Raw genomic sequence first — 18284 nt, forward strand, 5'->3', positions numbered from 1 at the left:
CTTTGTGATGGACCAACTGGAACCACCTGGACTGGTAACCCATACCAAGAAACTGACTCAACTGGTCCTGTAACTCCCATCTAAGAACTGATTCAGTGCAAGAAGACAGTTTTTTGGTGTTTTTGAGAGAGTTTCACTCTATCGCCCAGGGTGGAGTGCAGTGGCATGATCTTGGCTCACTGCAACCTCTGCCTTCTGGGTTCAGCTGATTCTTGTGCCTCAGCCTCCCAAGTAGCTGGGATTACAGGTGTGTGCCACTAACACCCTGCTAATTTTTGTGTTTTTAGTAGAGACAGGGTTCACTATGTTCGCCAGGTTGGTGTTGAACTCCTGACCTCAGGTGACCCACCCTCTTCAGCCTCCCAAAGTGCTGGGATTACAGGCATGAGCCACAGCACCCGGCCAAGAAGACAGTTTTCACACCTTATGATTTTATTCCCAATCCAACCAATTATATTTTCCCAATCCAACCAATTATATTTTCTATTCTCTAGCCCTTCTGCCCACCAAACCATGCTTGAGAAACCCTAGATTCTGATTTCTCAAGGAGGCAAATTTGAGAAATATCTTCTGTCCTCCTCATTCAGTTGCCCTGTGATTATTAAACTCTTTCTCTGCTGCAACATCTGCTGTTTTCAGTGTATCGTCTTTTTCTGGGCAGCAGACAAGAATAACACAATTGCACAATAACAGTAGCTGCTACTGTTATCATTTTAATTATTATTTCCCAAATGTAGGCAGTGCACACCTGCAGCCCCACCCTTGCAGTAAATTACAATGATTATATTATTATTTACAGATCACTCTTTCTGTTCTTAGTAAGCAGATTTCTTACTGACTTTTCTACAAAATACACTTAACTGATAGAGTAATTCTGCATATTTGGATGTCACAAACATATAACTTTTTAAAAACATGATACTAGAGTGTCTGATATGATTTGGCTCTTTGTCCATAACCAAATCTCATCTTGAATTGTTCTCTCATAATTCCCATGTGTTATGGGAAGAACCCAGTGGGAGATCATTTGAGTCATGGGGGTGGTTTCCCCCATACTGTTCTTATAATAGTGAATAAGTCTCATGAGATCTGATGGCTTTATCAGGGGTTTCTGCTTTTTCATTTCCTCATTTTCTCTTGCCACCGCCATGTAAAAAGTGCCTTCCACCTCCCGCCATGATTCTGAGGCCTCCCCAGCTATGTGGAACTGTAAGTCCAATTAAACCTCTTTTTCTTCCCAGTCTCAGGTATGTCTTTATCAGCAGCATGAAAACAGACTAATACAGTGGATACCCAAGATTTATTCAAATGATGATGACTCTTTCCACAGTTTAACATGTAATAGCATTTTTTAAAACTAGGATTTTCTTGAATGTTACTGACTCATAAGTAAAGAAAGAAAGTTGAACTGGTACAGAAACACCCTTGCTTGATCCTTTAATAACAAGGAAGACAAAATGATACCTGCTCTTTTGCTCTTTATAAAGCAGCAAATGACCATTAGTTTGTTGGATGTAAAACACTGATGACCTGCAAGTAATATTAGCAGTTAGACAAAATCATCAAAATTTCAAATATTATTCTGGTTTTAAAGGATTGGACTATCAAGTCTCATTGAATTTTTAACTGACAAACAAAAGTGTGTGTATGTGTATAGAACAGATAGAGTTTCTGACTATCCAGGTCACTTTCTAGAGCAGTTAACCTTGCCCCCAAGGCTGATGAATCCTATTCTTCAGTACTGGAGAAGAGGGAAGGTCTTCTATTCTTGGACAGAAAAGAACTCAATATGAGATCTGACTTTCTTTATTAGAACCACCTGCTCCAGGCAGAAATTTGCAGATCTTGATAATATGCCACATTTCTAAAGACTTTTCTTATTCTTTTTGACTTTGGATGTTTCCAATTCAGATGCATGAATCCATGGGAATAGGAGTAGGGTATAGAAAGAAAATACAAGAGTCTGAATGTGGGGGATAAAAGCATTTATTGAACACCCACTATATTCCAGGCATGGTGCCAATTGGTTTCACCTCCATAAGGATGTTTAATTTTCATTACATTTCAGGTGATCTGTATTATTATTTCAATCAAATAAATGAGGAAACTGAAACTCACAGAGAGTAAGAGGCTTGCCCAAGTTCTCAGAGCTCTGGAGGGGCAGAGTTAAATTGTTTCTTGATCTTCTGATTCCAAGGCTAGGTTCTCTTGTATGTTCTTGGTCTTCTGATTCCAAGGCTACGCGTACTATAATGCCTATGAGGGAGAGAAGAGAGGAAACGTGCTATGGTTTTCCATAGTCAGACTCCTTGCATGCCTTTTGGGGAATGTGGATGGTGGTAAGAGCTCAGTCTTTGGAGTGAGTCCCTTGAATATTCTCTCTGTTACCTCAGTCATTCCAGACTCTACTCCAGGATTTTCCATACCTCCTTGTGAGTCAGAAGCCCAGTGGTTATGTCACTGGACATTAGAAGGCCTTGAGGACCCTGATTCAATTCCTTGGCTAATCTATTCTGATTCATAGGTATCTTTATGATATGGTTTGGCTGTGTCCCCACCAAAATCTCAACTTAAATTGTATGTCCCAGAATTCCCATGTGTTGTGGGAGGGATCCAGGTGGAGGTAATTGAACCATGGGGGTCTGGTCTTTCTCATGCTATTCTCATGATAGTGAATAAGTCTCATGAGATATGATGGGATTTCAGCTTTTGCTTCTTACTCATTTTCTCTTGTTGCTACCATGTAAGAAGTACCTTTTGCTTCTCACCATGATTCTGAGGCCTCCCCAGCCATGTGCAACTGTAAGTCCAATTAAACTTCTTTTTCTTCCCAGTCTTGGGTGTGTCTTTATCAGCAGTGTGAAAATGGACTAATACTCTTTACTATATCCATCATTAATAATTTTGAGTACCATTTCTGCCCCATTCTCCCTCCTCCTCTCTCATAAACTTAGTCCATCTATGGAGATTTCTATCTTTGTTAATATGAGTCCTTGATTTTTGTGGTGCTTTATGTGAAATATGGGTTGAGAAAGGCAGGAGAGGTAGTCCATACAAGGCAGAAGACAGAAACTCAGTTCATCCACATTATAAATTATTGAGAGGAGATATAGGAAAGAAAATAGCACCTTGAAGGCTGAAGTTTGACAAAGAGTGCCAGTGTGTTTGCTGAGCATGTGGTCCTGCAACAACAGTCAAATTCAATAAATTAGTAAGGAAGCAAAGATTTCTTGAGATATGTTTTTGGGAATTGATCTTTCTTAAAGTTTTCAAAGGACCTAAGAGAAAATGAGAATTTGTTTCTAGTTACTACTGGGTTATACTTCTTTATATTCTAGTCAATGCAAATGCTGGGCCACATGAAGCTCCTGATTTATGAAGGTGACAAGATGATCTCTAAGATTCCTTCCAATGTTAATCATAAACAAAACACCTGAATCGACCCCTCAGAAGTTCATCAACTTGTACAGGTTCTATAGGTAAGATGACAAGCTATGAGGTCACGTGAAACTGATCTCAGTAGGTGAGTTACAGTCTTGGATGTACCTACATTTGACTGTGAGTTCTTAAGAAAGTATCTTACCTTTATTGATCTCAGTATTTTTATTTGTAAAATAGTAGGTAATCTTTATTGCTGTCACTTATTTTGAAATTGTTTTTGTTGTTTGTTGTTACTATTTTTTGAGTTTAGGTTGTGCCACTCTACTTTTTGTCTATCATTTAATTAAATCCGTACAGCAAAGGTGTAAATTATGTATGATCATTTCCTTTTCATAGAGTAGACCTAGAAAACATGAGAGGCATGCCGAAGACTCCTTGCTAGACAGTGGCAGAGCTGCAATTCACAGTGTCCTCTCTGCTCCAAGTCCAAAGCTTTCTTCTTTACAACACATGGCTTCCCAACCTACCTCAAGACCCTAGACTGGAAGTCATGAGCAAGCTTTTGTCTAAGAGAATGTTTTGAAACATATAAAATGCCATAGAAATATCAGGGTTTTCAATATATATTATCAGCTGCTCATCTTCTTCTCTGTACTTTTTGTTGTTTCATCAAAATTGATCTTATAGATTTGAGGTGGACGAAGTGGACACCGGGATGCATCTCCCATATCCCCTTCCTTCCTTCCTTCCTTCCTTCCTTCCTTCCTTCCTTCCTTCCTTCCTTCCTTCCTTCCTTCCTTCCTTCCTTCCTCTTTCTTTCTCTTTCTCTCTCTCTCTCTTCTTCCTTCCTTTCTTCCTTCTTTTCTTGAGACAGGGTCTCACTCTGTCACCCAGGCTAGAGTGCACCAGTGCGATCTTGGCTCACTGCACCTTCCACCTCCCAGTTTCAAGTGATTCTCCTGCCTCAGTTTCCCAAGTAGCTGGAATTATAGGCGCGTGCCACCATGCCCAGCTAATTGTTGTAATTTTTGATAGGACAGGGTTTTACCATGTTGGCAAGGCTGCTCTCGAACTCCTGGGCTTAAGTGATCTGCTCACCTCAGCCTCCCAAAGTGCTGAGATTACAGACATGAGCCACTGCACCTGGCTCCAGATCCCTTTTCAATCAAGAACTTGTTACTCTAGTTCCTGGAGTACTGTCAACCTTTAGGGAAGAGATGGCTGATCCCAAGTCACACTCCTTCCTGGAGCAACCTACATCTAGTGACTGATTGATAAAGGAGTATAAAGAGCTCTGGCTAGCTTGGCTTCACAAGGGTCATTTTAGTTCCAGGGCTGTTGGGTGGGGTTGACCAAGAGAGTTTTAGAGCCTGCATCATGCTTTGCCTTCTCACTCTGCCAGTCCTGCTGGTGGCCTTTCCCTCTTCCACAAGTGTTCATCTCAAGGCATTCCCTGAGAGCATCCTGAGCGCTAAACACCTTCTGAGCCTGCTTCCTAGGGGGATCCATCCTGTAACAATATTTTGTTATAGTTGGTTCTTCATAAGTCTGACTTCCCTACTGACCTGAAAATTTCTTGAGGGCAGGAAATGTGTCATATTCATTCCTAAGTCACCAGTGCTTGGCTTGATGTTAGGTACAGAAAAAAAAAAAGTTCATTATATGTTCAATGAACTTCTAGGATAATAATAATAATAGTTAACCCTTATGTAGTATCCTCGATTAGCTAACTTCTGTATTAAAGGTTTTGAACATATTAGCTCAACCCTACAATCATCCTAGAAAGTATTATTATTATTATTACCATTTTACAGATAAATAAAGGCAAGCACCTAAGGGTTCGAAGTTCTACCTAAGCGCATATACATAGTGGAGGATCTGGGCTTTGATTGCAGGAAATCTGTCTCTGAAATTCACTCTCCTAGCCACTACTCCTTACTGCTTCTTTTATCTATGTATCTATCAATCTACCACTTTATTGAAGGGGCATAGGAAAGAGCTAGGTAAGAGCATAAGGAAGGATAGTTTTTTTGTTTGTTTGTTTTTTGTTTTTAATTTCAGGGGGACTGGAATTATCCCAGAGCATTTCTGGGGATGGAGTGTCTGCTTTTCTTGCTTGGAGTCCAGGCATGGCATATGAATAGTGTAGGGCAACAGAGCTCCCCAGGTGACTCTGATGCATAGGAAGATGTGGGAATCCCTGATGCAGGGGGCAGTTTCAAGTGTGCAGAAGGTACTTTTGCAATTGCCATAACAGAGGCCCTAAGATGTGAAATGATCTGGCAGTAGCTACCCTGGTAGAGAGAGAGAAGCCAAGACTCTCCCTTGTTTCAGGGTCCTGGTCCAGGGCTCTTTGAGCTGCACTTCCTGAAGTTGGGCCAGGAATCTGCCTTGGGCATGGGGGAACCACATACCTCACACGTGCAGCATCTAACGATTACTCAGGAAGTGGAGGCTTTGGGGCTGACAAACGCTACACCGGAAAGGAGAGGGGAGAGCCTGCCAGGAGTGGGTCGGCAAAGCCAGTTCCCTCAAAGCATTGTCCTTTCCTTCCTCCAACAGGATGCCAGGAGCCCCACAGAAAAGGGACTCATTTGTCTTCCTTCCCAGCACAATAACTTGTTGCTAGCCTTTCTCTTGGGCCTTGCTCAGAGCAACAGGATACAGTCTTTGCCAGGGGAGAAGGAAGGAAGGAAGGAGGGGAGGGAAATGACAGGAGCTCAGGATCTCCAGTCCCCATGCTGGGCCCTGGAGAGACCCAGCACTGTGAGACCAGGACCCGGCCTAGGGCTGTCCAGGCCTGGTGGACCTGGTATGAGGAACAATTTCCAGTTTCACAAAAAACCTTAATCAGATGTAAGCTGAGTACCCGTTAGAAGCTGAGCTATCATTTATGAGCATATCTGAGTGGCTTCTCTCCAACTTTTATCTTAATCTCATTTAGAAAAGAAAACATAAATTGGGTCAATTCAGAATTGTACCTTCTTTCCTCTTTTAATTCATTGTTAAGAAGAAGAAAAGAAGGTATGCATTGGAGTTTTTGTTTGTTTGCCATGGAAAACCCTCTTATTGACTTGATTAAACAAAAATAACACAAGCTACACAGGAAAAATTTTAGCTACATAGACACCACCTTTGTTTTAAGGCTGTAGTAGTTGGCATAGCACCTTCTTGCTACTTTCTCCAGCCTCCTCTGTGAACCGCAGTGATACGTTCAGAAGCCTGTTAGTTAACACAGGAATTTTTGAACACTTTTCTATTAGTTTTTCACCTGCTCATTGTCTGTCATGCCTGAGGCCTGCAATGGTAACCTTTAAAATTTAAAGGCAAAAGCTGTTGGGCACAGTGTCTCACACCTGCAATCCTAGCGCCTTGGGAGCAGTAGGATAGCTCGAGTTCAGGAGTTCAAGACCAGCCTGGGCAATGTAGTAAGACTCCATCTCTACAAAAATAAAAAATAAAAAATTAGCCATGCACTGTGGTGTGCACCTGTAGCCCCAGCTACTTGGGAGGCTGAAGTGGGAAGATTGCTTGATCCAGGATCATTTGAGCCTGGGAAGTGGAGGTTACAGTGATCTGAAATTGTGCCACTGCACTCCAGCTCCAGCCTGGGCAACAGAGCAAGACCTTGTCTCAAATTTAGGAAAAAAAAAAAAGGAGGGTGGGGTAGGTGGGGGGAAGCTAAAAGAGAAAAAAAAAGGAGCATTTTTAAAGCTCTTTTTTTACAATTGAGGTTTTTCTGGTCTCACCCGAAACCTACAGCATCAGAAAGTGCATGTGTGAATGGCAGGGGTGTGGAGGGGGCTTAGTTGTGGGAAAGATGGCAGTGGGGTGGGTTGTAGAATTGGAATCAATATTGCAATCCACCACAGAGGTATAAACAAAACTGAACAAATCAATGCATTTTACTAAATATTTATTTGTTACATTTATGAACATGTATATATGCCAGACCCTGTGCTGGGTGTGGATTGTACAAAGCTAATCCTGGAGCTTGTAGTTCAATAGGTGGCTCAGATGAGTAATGAATAACTGAGAGCGTTAGAATTATTTACGCAGGGAGGGTCAGCTGTCTGGGAGACTGAGAGGCCCTCCTGAGGAGATTCCCTTACCCTGGCCAAGCAAATGGGGGAGAGGAACAGATGAAAATGAGTCTGAGCTCACCTTCCTCCGTGGGAATGGTTGTTGAAGAAATTTGCACTCCTTTTAGATTAACATTCTAGTCTTGCCTCTAAGACTTTTCCAAGGTGAAAAAAAAAATTGTATTCAGTTAAAACATGGGCCCTTGATATGAACTCTGCTGCCTGTCAAAAAGATCACATAATTAATTTTTAAAATTAAAGTTACTTGGATATCAGCACCAACAATTTAGTGATGAGACTAGTGCTCTCGCATACACACACACACTCTCTCTCTCTTTTCTGTATTTCCCACCTGAAGTTGAGATGCAGATGTGAGGTGGTGAAGAGGGCCTGAAGACATTTCTGTGGTGGGCCCTGAGGGAAGAAGGGGAAGAAAACAAAGTCTCTGGCCTGTGTAGCTCCCAGCCCTGATGGAGGTCATAGTAGAAAGTAGTAGACTGGGATAAAGTCTAGAGTCAACTGACTCCATCCTCTCTTCACCACTCAGAGTTGCCCTTGGAGAAGATTTCCTAAAAGAGGTGAGAAAAACAGGAAGGGTGGTGGGAAGGAGCGAGAGGGCCAGGGAGAAAGAGGGGCAGAGGAAACACTCATTTATTGTGTGCTCTGTCAAGCACTTTACACATAGGATTTCTCTTAGTCCTTACTATTAATACATCTCCATGAATTAGAAATGCTTGTCCTCATTTTCACCGGGGTGAAAATGGAGGCTCAGAAGGATGGATGATTCATACAGTCATATCACTGGAGAGAAGAAATGGGATTCTTCCCCAAACCAGCCTCATTCCAAAGCACATATTCTTTAGACTACCCCACTCTTCGGATTAAAAACCCTTTCTTGGCTGATTTTGCATTATCTGATGAAACTGAGATGTGACTGGATGGCAGGTGAACCTTGCCTGGTAAAGAGCCACTCCACTGTCCAATGGGGAAGGTGCCCTCTTTCACGTCAACAAAGGCACAGTTTCTCTCTCAGAACTTTAATGATTATTTTACAACTTGTAATTTTTCCTCCTTTCTGTAGGTATCTAGTGTTTCTTGATTGTTAAGGAAGGGAGGAAGTTTTCGTTTTTTAAGCGAGAGAATTTTTCTGGCTAATGTACGCCCATGAGCCACAGTCTTGGCATCACCTGGGAGCCTGTCATAAAGAAAGAATCAACAGTCACAGTCTTCCAGAATCAGAACTTCAACAAGATCTGCAGATGTTTCATATGTATATTCAAGTTGGTAATGCATGGGATAGAGGACATGATTTAGATTCACACCCGGCTTCAAATTCCCATTCTAGTGTTTACAAATAAGACCTTGGGCAGTTTACTGAGTTCCTGTGGATTTCACTTTCCTCACTCATAAACTAGGAAAGATGATGCCTATTGCACAGGCTTGTTGGAAGAGTAAGGCAGCAATGTTAACTTCAGAGCTGCTACTCAGTATGTCAGTATGCCATCCATGAATGTTAATTCTTTTCTGCCCCCATCTTCCTTTCCAAAAAAAAGAAATTCCCTCTTCAAGAACGTGCACACTACAGAATCTGTTCTCTGAAATACAATGCTTCTGAAATACTAATCATATCCAGTGCTTTGTAATGTGGTAGCCATGTGTGAGGCATGCTTGCTATGTGACTGACCACTGGAATTAAATTAAAATTAATTAAAATTAAATAAAACTAACAATTCAGTTTTTTATCTGTTACACTAGCCACATTTCACTCCTCAGAAGCTGCATATGGTTAGTGACTAGTGTGTTGGACAGCATTGATATTGGACATTTTCATCATCATGGAAAGTTCTACTTGACAGCATTACATTAGACACTTCCCATTTCTCCTGGGCATTTGCTAACCCACAGTTTAACTGCTCATGCAGTAGGAGCTCAATAGGTGCACCTTGGCTTGAACTCTGCAGCCTCCCTTATTGGAAAAGAGAAATGATTTGAGAGTCCCAAGATCTGTTTTCCAATTACTGCTCCATCTACTGAGGAGATGCGTGACCTTGGGTAAGTCACTTTTCCTCTCTGAGTCTCAGTTTTCTTATCTGCAAATTTACAGGGGAAAAGGTAATAAGAATACCTTAAATTAGTCTAGAAGCTTTTTCACTTTTTATCTCTTTTGGTAGTTTCACCAGTCTTCCGTCCTATAGGGTAACCAACACATCCTAGTTTGACTGGTCCTGAAAACTGAAAGTCTCACATCACAGGAACCCCATCATTCCCAGGCAAACCAGGACCGTTGCCTTACCTACAGGTCCCCTCCAGTTATAAAATCCATGGTCCTGTGCAAACCTGAGAGTACTGTGCCAGAAACCCCAAAACTGCTGCAAATACCAGAGGAGTCTGAGCTCAGTCTCTGAAATCAGACAAACCTGAGTAAGATGCTGATGCTCCCACTTTATTTCTATGTAATCTTGGGCAAATTCCTTAGTTTCTCTGAGACTTAGTTTCCCCCTCTGCAAAATGAGAGTGCTAATGATAGTTCTTCCTCTTGGGTGTTGTAAAGATTAATTTAACAAAGCTTTGCAGAATGCTGAGCACTCCGAACAATGTGAGTAATTAATTCAGCAGACTCTGGAAAGGGGGCCGATCTACCTTTCGGGAGATGTGATTAGGACATTCGTGTGTAACCCAAAGTATCTGCTAAAAGAGATATGACTTGCTTATAAGCCATTAAGTTCCTCTTATGAAAAACTCCCACAACCTCTGCCCCAGACTCAATTCGAATACATAACAGTTCAAACTGGTTAAATAGAGCACATTTCAACTCCCCCTGCCCCTGCTGGGATAATGACTCTGATGCAGCAAGTTTACTGAAACACAAACTAATCATTCCTGTTGCCAAAGTAGGCTTTTGGCAGAGGTCTGTTAAGAAAGAGAGAAAAAGAGAGTGAGAAAAATGTCCTGGATTGCTGAGGCAGCACTGTATTTAGACAATTAAATTTGGAAAAGCAAGACAGTTCCTGTAACTACCTCCCACATCCCCTACTCCAAGAACAAAAGGTTTTGTTGAAAGTATTCATATGGATATTAATACTGAAACTTTAATGAGCCCCTCAGTAAACTCATCAGCTAAGTAATTACACCCAGCCATGGTGCTACCAGTGGGAAGGGTACAAAATCTCGCCTCCAAAAATTAGTCACTTGTAAGTTAACCCCACAGTCACGTCAAGCAACCCACACTTGATGGCTGATTCACAAAGATTCCTTGACATCTCTGTAGTTAAAGGGGCCAGATCACCATGGGAAGTCTGCAGAAAGGGAAAAGTTCATATTTACAAAAGACTTTTATGTTGCAGAAGAGTTTTGAGGAAACCAGGGTTATAAGTTAGTCACTGGGTTAATGAGGTCAGAAAGACTAGTACTGCTGAGAACTTGCTGGTTGCGAAGCAGGGCGCTGAGCATTGCGCCTGCCTGATCTAGTTTAATAGTCACCTAAATCCTGGGGACAGGGATGTTTCTACCATGCCCAGGGGAGGAAACTGAGACTCAGGGGATGTGGAAGGCTTTGTCTAAAGTCTCATTGCTAAAGGGGCAGGGCCAGAGCTTTGAACTCAGGCTCTAGGTAAGATTTGAGCCTCACCTATGAAATTGAGATAGAAGAAAAAGATGGGAGTTTTCTTTTTTACTTACTGGAGTTGCTTCAGGGGTTAAATATTCACCTTGGGTTTGGCCTTGACCCTTGGAATCTAAATCCATAGAGGAAAGACTCTCTTTGCTTTCCTAACCCACCCCATCTCTAATTGTCTCTCTCTCAGGCTCAGAGTCTACACAAAAGACCAGGGCTCAGACCTCTCATCTACTACTCAGACTGCTGTATCTTTGTCCAATCTTTTATCTTTCCTTTTTTCTAGCTGGTTATATAGAAAAATAGGAAAGACTAAGAATGGAAGAAAGGGAGCATATAAGAGTGAATGAGAAAGAATGAAAGAGAATAAAGAACAAAAAAATTGAATAAGGAATATTGAAGAAGAACAAATGAGAGTGATAGGTTAGGCTGTTTTTGTCACCTAAACTGCATTTGAATCATTGCTCTTATGTACACTTGCTAGCTGTAAAATTTTGAGTAAATCTCTCTGTCACTCAGTTTCCTTTTCTGTAAAATGACAGTGATACTACTAATTTCACAGGATCGTTGTGATAATCAAATAATATTGTCCATGCATTTTCCATTCCCCATTAGGCACTCCATAAACCAACTAACCTGCATCCCTCTTGTTAACTTCCTTCTGGTTTAGTCCTTGAAACAACTCATGGAGCAAGTGGTATTTATATTCTCATTTTACAAATGAGGAATGGGGAGCCTAGAGAGGAGCCTAGAGAGGAAATAATAAGGATCACCCAGCAAGTGAATGTCCTAGCCAGAATTCAAATGCAGATCTGTCTTTCTCCACTACTTATGAAAGAAAGAGCAAGGTTGGGGGTGGGGGGGCATCTGAATGGCCTGGGCTTTTACAGTTTCTCCTTTAGCTACTCCAATGGAGGGCTGTTGAGAAAATTATCTAAATCATGTTAATGAGCAATTGAGTGCCGAGTTTCTCTGAGGGAAGATAACGAACAAAAGCTCTGGTTAGGGCTGGCAGCCAGGAGCTGTGATAGTTATCTCAGCTGATACCACCAAGGAGCTCTCAGCTCAAATAATTAACTCAATTGCCTCCTCTCAGGGGTGAAGTGGGGCTAATAAAACGTTACCACCTAGCCTATGGGAAAATGACTGTGTGCCCGTAGATGAAGTGCTTTCAAGACCATCTGGTGCCTAGTGGTATCATCGCAGAAGCCATGGTGAGTACCAACTGGGCCCAGGGAGAGCCTTGACTCCTTGGAAGGAGCCTGCCAGTCTTGCTATTGGCTCAACAGAAGTGGATCTGAATCCAGGATGTATCACCCTGGAGCTTAGGATGTTGGATGTAGCTCTCAACCTCTTTGAGACTTGGTTCTTCCTCTATAAAATGGAGTTAATAGAATTTACATCCTGGCAAAGGTGTTGGATGGGTATAAAAGAAAGGTCTTGATATAGGACCTGACACACAGTAGTTACTCAGCATACTTGAGATTTGTCCTCCTACAACAGATGTCTCTGGGAAAGGAGAAGAAGAAAGAAATGTAGTCCCCACAAGCAAATAAACTGATTTGCATCTTCTTGTTAGGGAAATGGCAGTTTCCCAACTCTAAGATTTGAGTAGGCAAATCACTTTCACTGATGGTGTGAGTTTTGATGGCTTCAGCCAGTTGGTCTTTTCCTCCCACTGCTCCATTACGACAGAAATGTATTTCCTTTATTCCTTCTGACCCACAGTCCCTGTTGATTGAGAGCTTATTTGAGGCACCGTGCTAAATACTTTCCTGAGATCTCCCATTTCACAATAATAATAAATGAGTGATCACATGTATCCTCCAACAACTCTGGAATAGGTGCAATTGTTATCCCTGTTTTACAGATGAAGAAACCAAGGCACAGAGAGGTCAAGTCACAGACCCAGGGTCATTTAGTAGTAAGAGGGAGAGTTAAGACTCAAACACAAGTCTGTCTGAGTCCACTACTCTTAGCATGGTTGGAGTCAGGAACTCTTCACTAGATCACTTTGCAAACACCAGCTGACCAGGTTGGGCAGCTCATCTGTTCAGTTCAGTCACTCCTTCCTAGAGTCTGATGTCTGCCACCCTCACCTCCCGAAAGCAGATTCAGAGCTTCATCTTCATTCGGAAGTCACTGGCTACCTTTCCCAAAGCATCAGTAGGGTTGCCTGACAAAGAAGACTATACTAAAGTTGCCAAATTGAGTCGTGGCCCCTCTCCCCTTGCCCAGTCCATCTCTGCCCACTCATTCTGTAGACCCAGGCTTCCTCTTCCCCTCAGTGCTGCATGGTACACAGTAGGTACCTCCCCCTCAGTGCTGCATGGCACTCAGTAGGTACTTGTCTGTGGCCTGAGCTCTCGTCACATTTAGTCTTAAATAGTCTTATATAGTCACACTTAGTCTTGCTATATTACTGACCACTGGAAAAATCACATTCTCTGAATCTCATTTGCCTTATCTGTAAAACCAGCAGGGGGAGAGATGAGGATAATTCCCAGAGAGAAGTAATATAGCTAGAGATTAAGAGCATAGGCTTTAGAGCAGACTGCCAGAGTCCATATCTTGCTTCCACTAGCTCTGTAACCTTGGCCACTTCACGTAACCTCTATATGACTCAGTTTGCTATAAAAGGCAGATGATATCAATAGTACCTAGTTTGCAGGTGTGTTGTGAGGAGTAGTGAATACATGTAAACTACTTAGAACAACCTTCTAAAGGGCTGCATTCAAGATTTAATAATAATAATAATAAACAGTAACTACTACTTGCATCCTGTTACAGAATATCAATTTATAAATATAAATGAGATTTCACCAGTCTCATTAGCATCCCATGGAAACCTTTGAGTTTTCTTTGAGAGGTTACCTTACCTCTTTACTTTTGAGTAAAGGTAAAGATACCGTGTCACAAGGATAACGTGTGATATATATCTCTGTTTTGAGATAACAGAGATTCAGAAAGGTCAAATAATTATTCCAAGATCAAAGGGATGCAGACCAGGATTTCTCTCCCCTGCAGAGGCAGATGTATGGTAGAGCCTGACATACATCTTAGTGATTTTCTCTTTCTCTCTACGCCCCTTCCTCCTCCATCTCTGTGAATACCTGAGAATGTCTATGTAATCTAAGCCTTAGTTTCTTTAACTTAGTTTCTTTAAGTATGGGGGTGATACAGCCTATCTGTCATCTGGGAATATCTAAACATTTGCTGCTCAAAATATGAGCCACAGAACAGCAATATCAGACCCCCTGGAGCTTGTTAGAGATGTGGACCTTCAAGCCTGCTGAGCCCAAATTTGCATTTTTAACATGATCCCCCAGGTGATCTGCATACATGTCAAAGTTTGATAAACACTAAACTAAAAGATGTAAAAGTGTTTTGTAAACTGTGAAATCAGGTACACCATGTTAACAGTAATTTGATAGAAATGAATAGCAGCATACCCTATACATGCTCAGTATTTCCATTCACATAGTCATTACTGGCCACTTGTTCCTGAGGAAGGGGAGGACAAGAGTGACCAAAGAGAGGCATTCCCTTGGTTAAGTGAATTGGTTCCTGGGGAACACGCTTATGTGGGACATATACTAAAAAATTATTGTTGCTTATCTGAAGTTAAAATTTAACTGAGTGACCTGTATCTTTTTTCTCTTTTCTTTTCTTTTCTTTCTTTTCTTTTCTTTCTTTCTTTCTTTTTTTCTTTTCTTTTCTTTTCTTTTTCTTTCTCCTTCCTTCCTTCCTTCCTTCCTTCCTTCCTTCCTTCCTTCCTTCCTTCCTTCCTTCCTTCCTTTCTTCTTTCTTTTGAGATGGAGTCTCACTCTGTCACCCAGGCTGAAGAGCAGTGGCACTATCTCGGCTCACTGCAACCTCCGCCTCCCAGGCTCAAGCGACTCTCCTGCCTCAGCCTTCGGAGTAGCTGGAGTTACAGGTGGGCACCACCATGCCCGGCTAATTTTTGTATTTTTAATAGAGACAGGGGTTGCACCATGTTGGTCAGGCTGGTCTCGAACTCCTGACCTCGTGATTCACCTGTCTCAACCTCCCAAAGTGCTGAGATTACAGGCGTGAGCTACCGCACCTATCCATGACAGAGTCTTATCTGGGAATTATTCCTAAATGGATCCAGTTGTCTTTTAAGTGCAAAGTCCTTGAAGTTTGGGGTATTCATTTAGCTAATCACAGAGCTCAGCGTTAGGCTTTCTTTTGATCCTAAGGTTACTGAACAATGGTAGGGAAGGGAATCCTGAATCCTATTAGCAAGTGTCCCACTTTGTGGAGTACTCATCATTTCCAGTCACTTTACTTAGATAATTACTGCTTCAATCTCGAGCCTTGCTGCTCCAAGTGTGGTTATGGATCAGCAGCGTTCCTTGTTAGAAAGGCAGAAAGAATCTTAGGCTCCCCTCTAGACCTACAAAGTCACCTGCAGTACAGGTGATTAACATGTACCTTAAAGTTTGAAATCCATTGGGCTAGGCAATTTGGGGTAAGGAATAGTCAAGTATTCCTTGAAAAAAAGAATCACTAGTAGACTTGATTTTTTTCTTCTAGACTGGTTTAGGTGTACAGCAAAATTGAGCAGAAAGTACAAAGTTCCTATATACTCTTTTCTACTTTCACCTAGTTTTCCCTATTATAAACATCTTGCATTAGTGTACTACATTTGTTACAATGGATGAGCCAACATTACATTATTACTAACTCAAGTCCGTAGTTTACACTGAGGCTCACTCTTTGTGATGTACACCCTATGGCTTTGTGGGGTTTTGTCTGTTTGTTTGTTTGTTTGTTTTTGCGGTGTAAATTTTACAATTTATTAAAATTTAAGGTACATTATAAAACTTAACCTTTGCAATAACCCCGTGAAAGTATATAATTGAGGATATTTCTAATTAAATTTTACAAATGAGAAAACTGAGGCTCAGGGGGGTTATTTAACTTGTCCAAAATCACAAGGCTACCAACTGACAAAGGCAAAATTTAAGGCTAGATCTCTTAATAGAAATGAATATATTTTCTCCTTCAACCACAATGACTTAAAGAATCTGTTCTCTGTTTTCAAAAAAATTATTTCAACTTTTATTTTAGATGCAGGGAGTACTTGAGCAGGTTTAGTTAATGAGTATATTCATTGCATAATGCTGAGGTTTGGGATACATATGATCCCTTCACCCAGGTGTGAGCATAGAACTCAAAAGTCATTCAGTCCTTGCCTCCCGTCTTTAGTAGTTCCCAGTGTCCATTGTTGCCTTCTTCTTCTTTTTTTTTTTTTTAAGACGGAGTCTTGCTCTGTCGCCCAGGCTGGAGTGAAGTGGAGCGATCTCGGCTCACTGCAAGCTCCGCCTCCCTGGTTCACGCCATTCTCCTGCCTCAGACTCCCGAGTAGCTGGGACTACAGGCGCCCGCCACCACGCCTGGCTAATTTTTTGTATTTTTGGTAGAGACCAGGTTTCACTGTGTTAGCCAGGATGGTCTCGATCTCCTGACCTCGTGATCTGCCCACCTTGGCCTCCCAAAGTGCTGGGATTACAGGCGTGAGCCACCGCGCCCAGCCTCATTTGTTGCCTTCTTTATGTCTATGAGGACCCAACACTTAGCTCCTACTTATAAGTGAGAACATGTGATATTTGGTTTTCTGTTCCAGTGTTAATTCACTTAGGATAATGACCTCCAACTGCATCCATATTGCTGCAAAGGACATGATTTCATTCTTTTTTTGGTGACTGTGTAGTAGTCTACATTTTCTTCATCCAATTCACCATTGTACCACATTTTCCAATGTACCACATTTTCTTTATCCAGTTCACCATTGGTGGGAACCTAGGTTGATTCCATATCTTTGCTATTGTGAATAGTGCTGTGATAAACATACATGTGTCTTTTTGGTAAAATGATTTACTGTCTTTTGGATATATTCTATGGGTTTTGACAACTGCATGATGTTGTGTATTGACCATTACAGTATCATGTAGATTAGTGTGTTACTGCCCTAAAGATTCCATGGGCTCCACCTGCTTGTCTCTCCTTTCTTTTCCTTGAACAAACTACCAATCTTTTCACTGTCGAATACTGTCTTGATTTGTTGAAAGAAAGAAAGAAAGAAAGACTCCATCCATAAGGACAAAGAGTATGTTTCTGATAAAGAAACTGATACTTGCCCAAGGTCACCAAACTAGTAAGTGTAGACGCTGAGTTTTCAACTCATGTCTGCCTACCTCCAAAATCTGGGGTTTTTTTCTTTTTTTTCCCCCTCTCTAATATGACCATGCCCTCTCTTACTAGGAGAGAAGACATTTGTACTTTAGTGCTGTAGGAAGGTGTGGAGTTCTCCACAATTTTTCCCTCTAAGGATAGCATTAGGGCAGGGAGAAGGGATCTGTCTGGTGTTTGAACTACTGAGGCTCCCAAGGGTTCCCAGTGGGCACTTCAGCGGGACCTGTAGGTAAATTTCTAAAATCTCCCACCAGCTGTTTATCTATTTATTATTATTTTTTAAATCACCTCACTCAAACCAGTTTTCATTTACAAGTGGGAACATAGAAATGCTAATAATCCAGACTGGTCTCGCTAATTACTTCTTAATCAACTGTGAATGGGCCTTTGCTACCAGCACTGGGTGGCTGAGAAGAGGGCTCCAGCTGGACAGATAAAAGGAAGCAGGTTGCTGAAGTGCCACTGGCCTTGAGAATAGGAAGCCGTGGAGTGTGGTGGTGTCTTCTTTGCATGTTTTCTGTTCTGCTCTTTTGTCCTGATGCTTTGGCCCAATCATGCGGTATCCCAAGGGAAGCCAAGGTATTCAGAGGATGTAAGAAGCCAGACAAAGCCGTAGTGAACAGTTAGCAAGCAGAGGTTAGTCAACAAATGATGACTGGATCTACACAAAATGTTGGCTATTGTGTTGAGTGCTTTCTTCCTGACCCTGTGAAGATTCTGGTTTTGGAGAGAGGACATGAAGGCACGTGAACTTATAGGGAGGAAACTTCGAGGAACATTTATGAGAGAGGAAGTCATGAGTCAGAGGCACCTGCAGGGGGACAGGAGAGAACAGGAAGAAAACACTTACAGGGCATGTTCTAAAATAATTGTTGAATAAATTATCTAAAATCAAACACTTTCTATGAAAGATACTTTAATAATAATAGCTGCCACAAATTGTGTACCTAATATGTGCCTGGCCTGTGCCAGTCCATCACAATGAC

This window comes from Colobus angolensis, unplaced genomic scaffold (assembly GCF_000951035.1).
Source record: "Colobus angolensis palliatus isolate OR3802 unplaced genomic scaffold, Cang.pa_1.0 Scaffold102, whole genome shotgun sequence".
NCBI classification, from domain to species: domain Eukaryota; kingdom Metazoa; phylum Chordata; class Mammalia; order Primates; family Cercopithecidae; genus Colobus; species Colobus angolensis.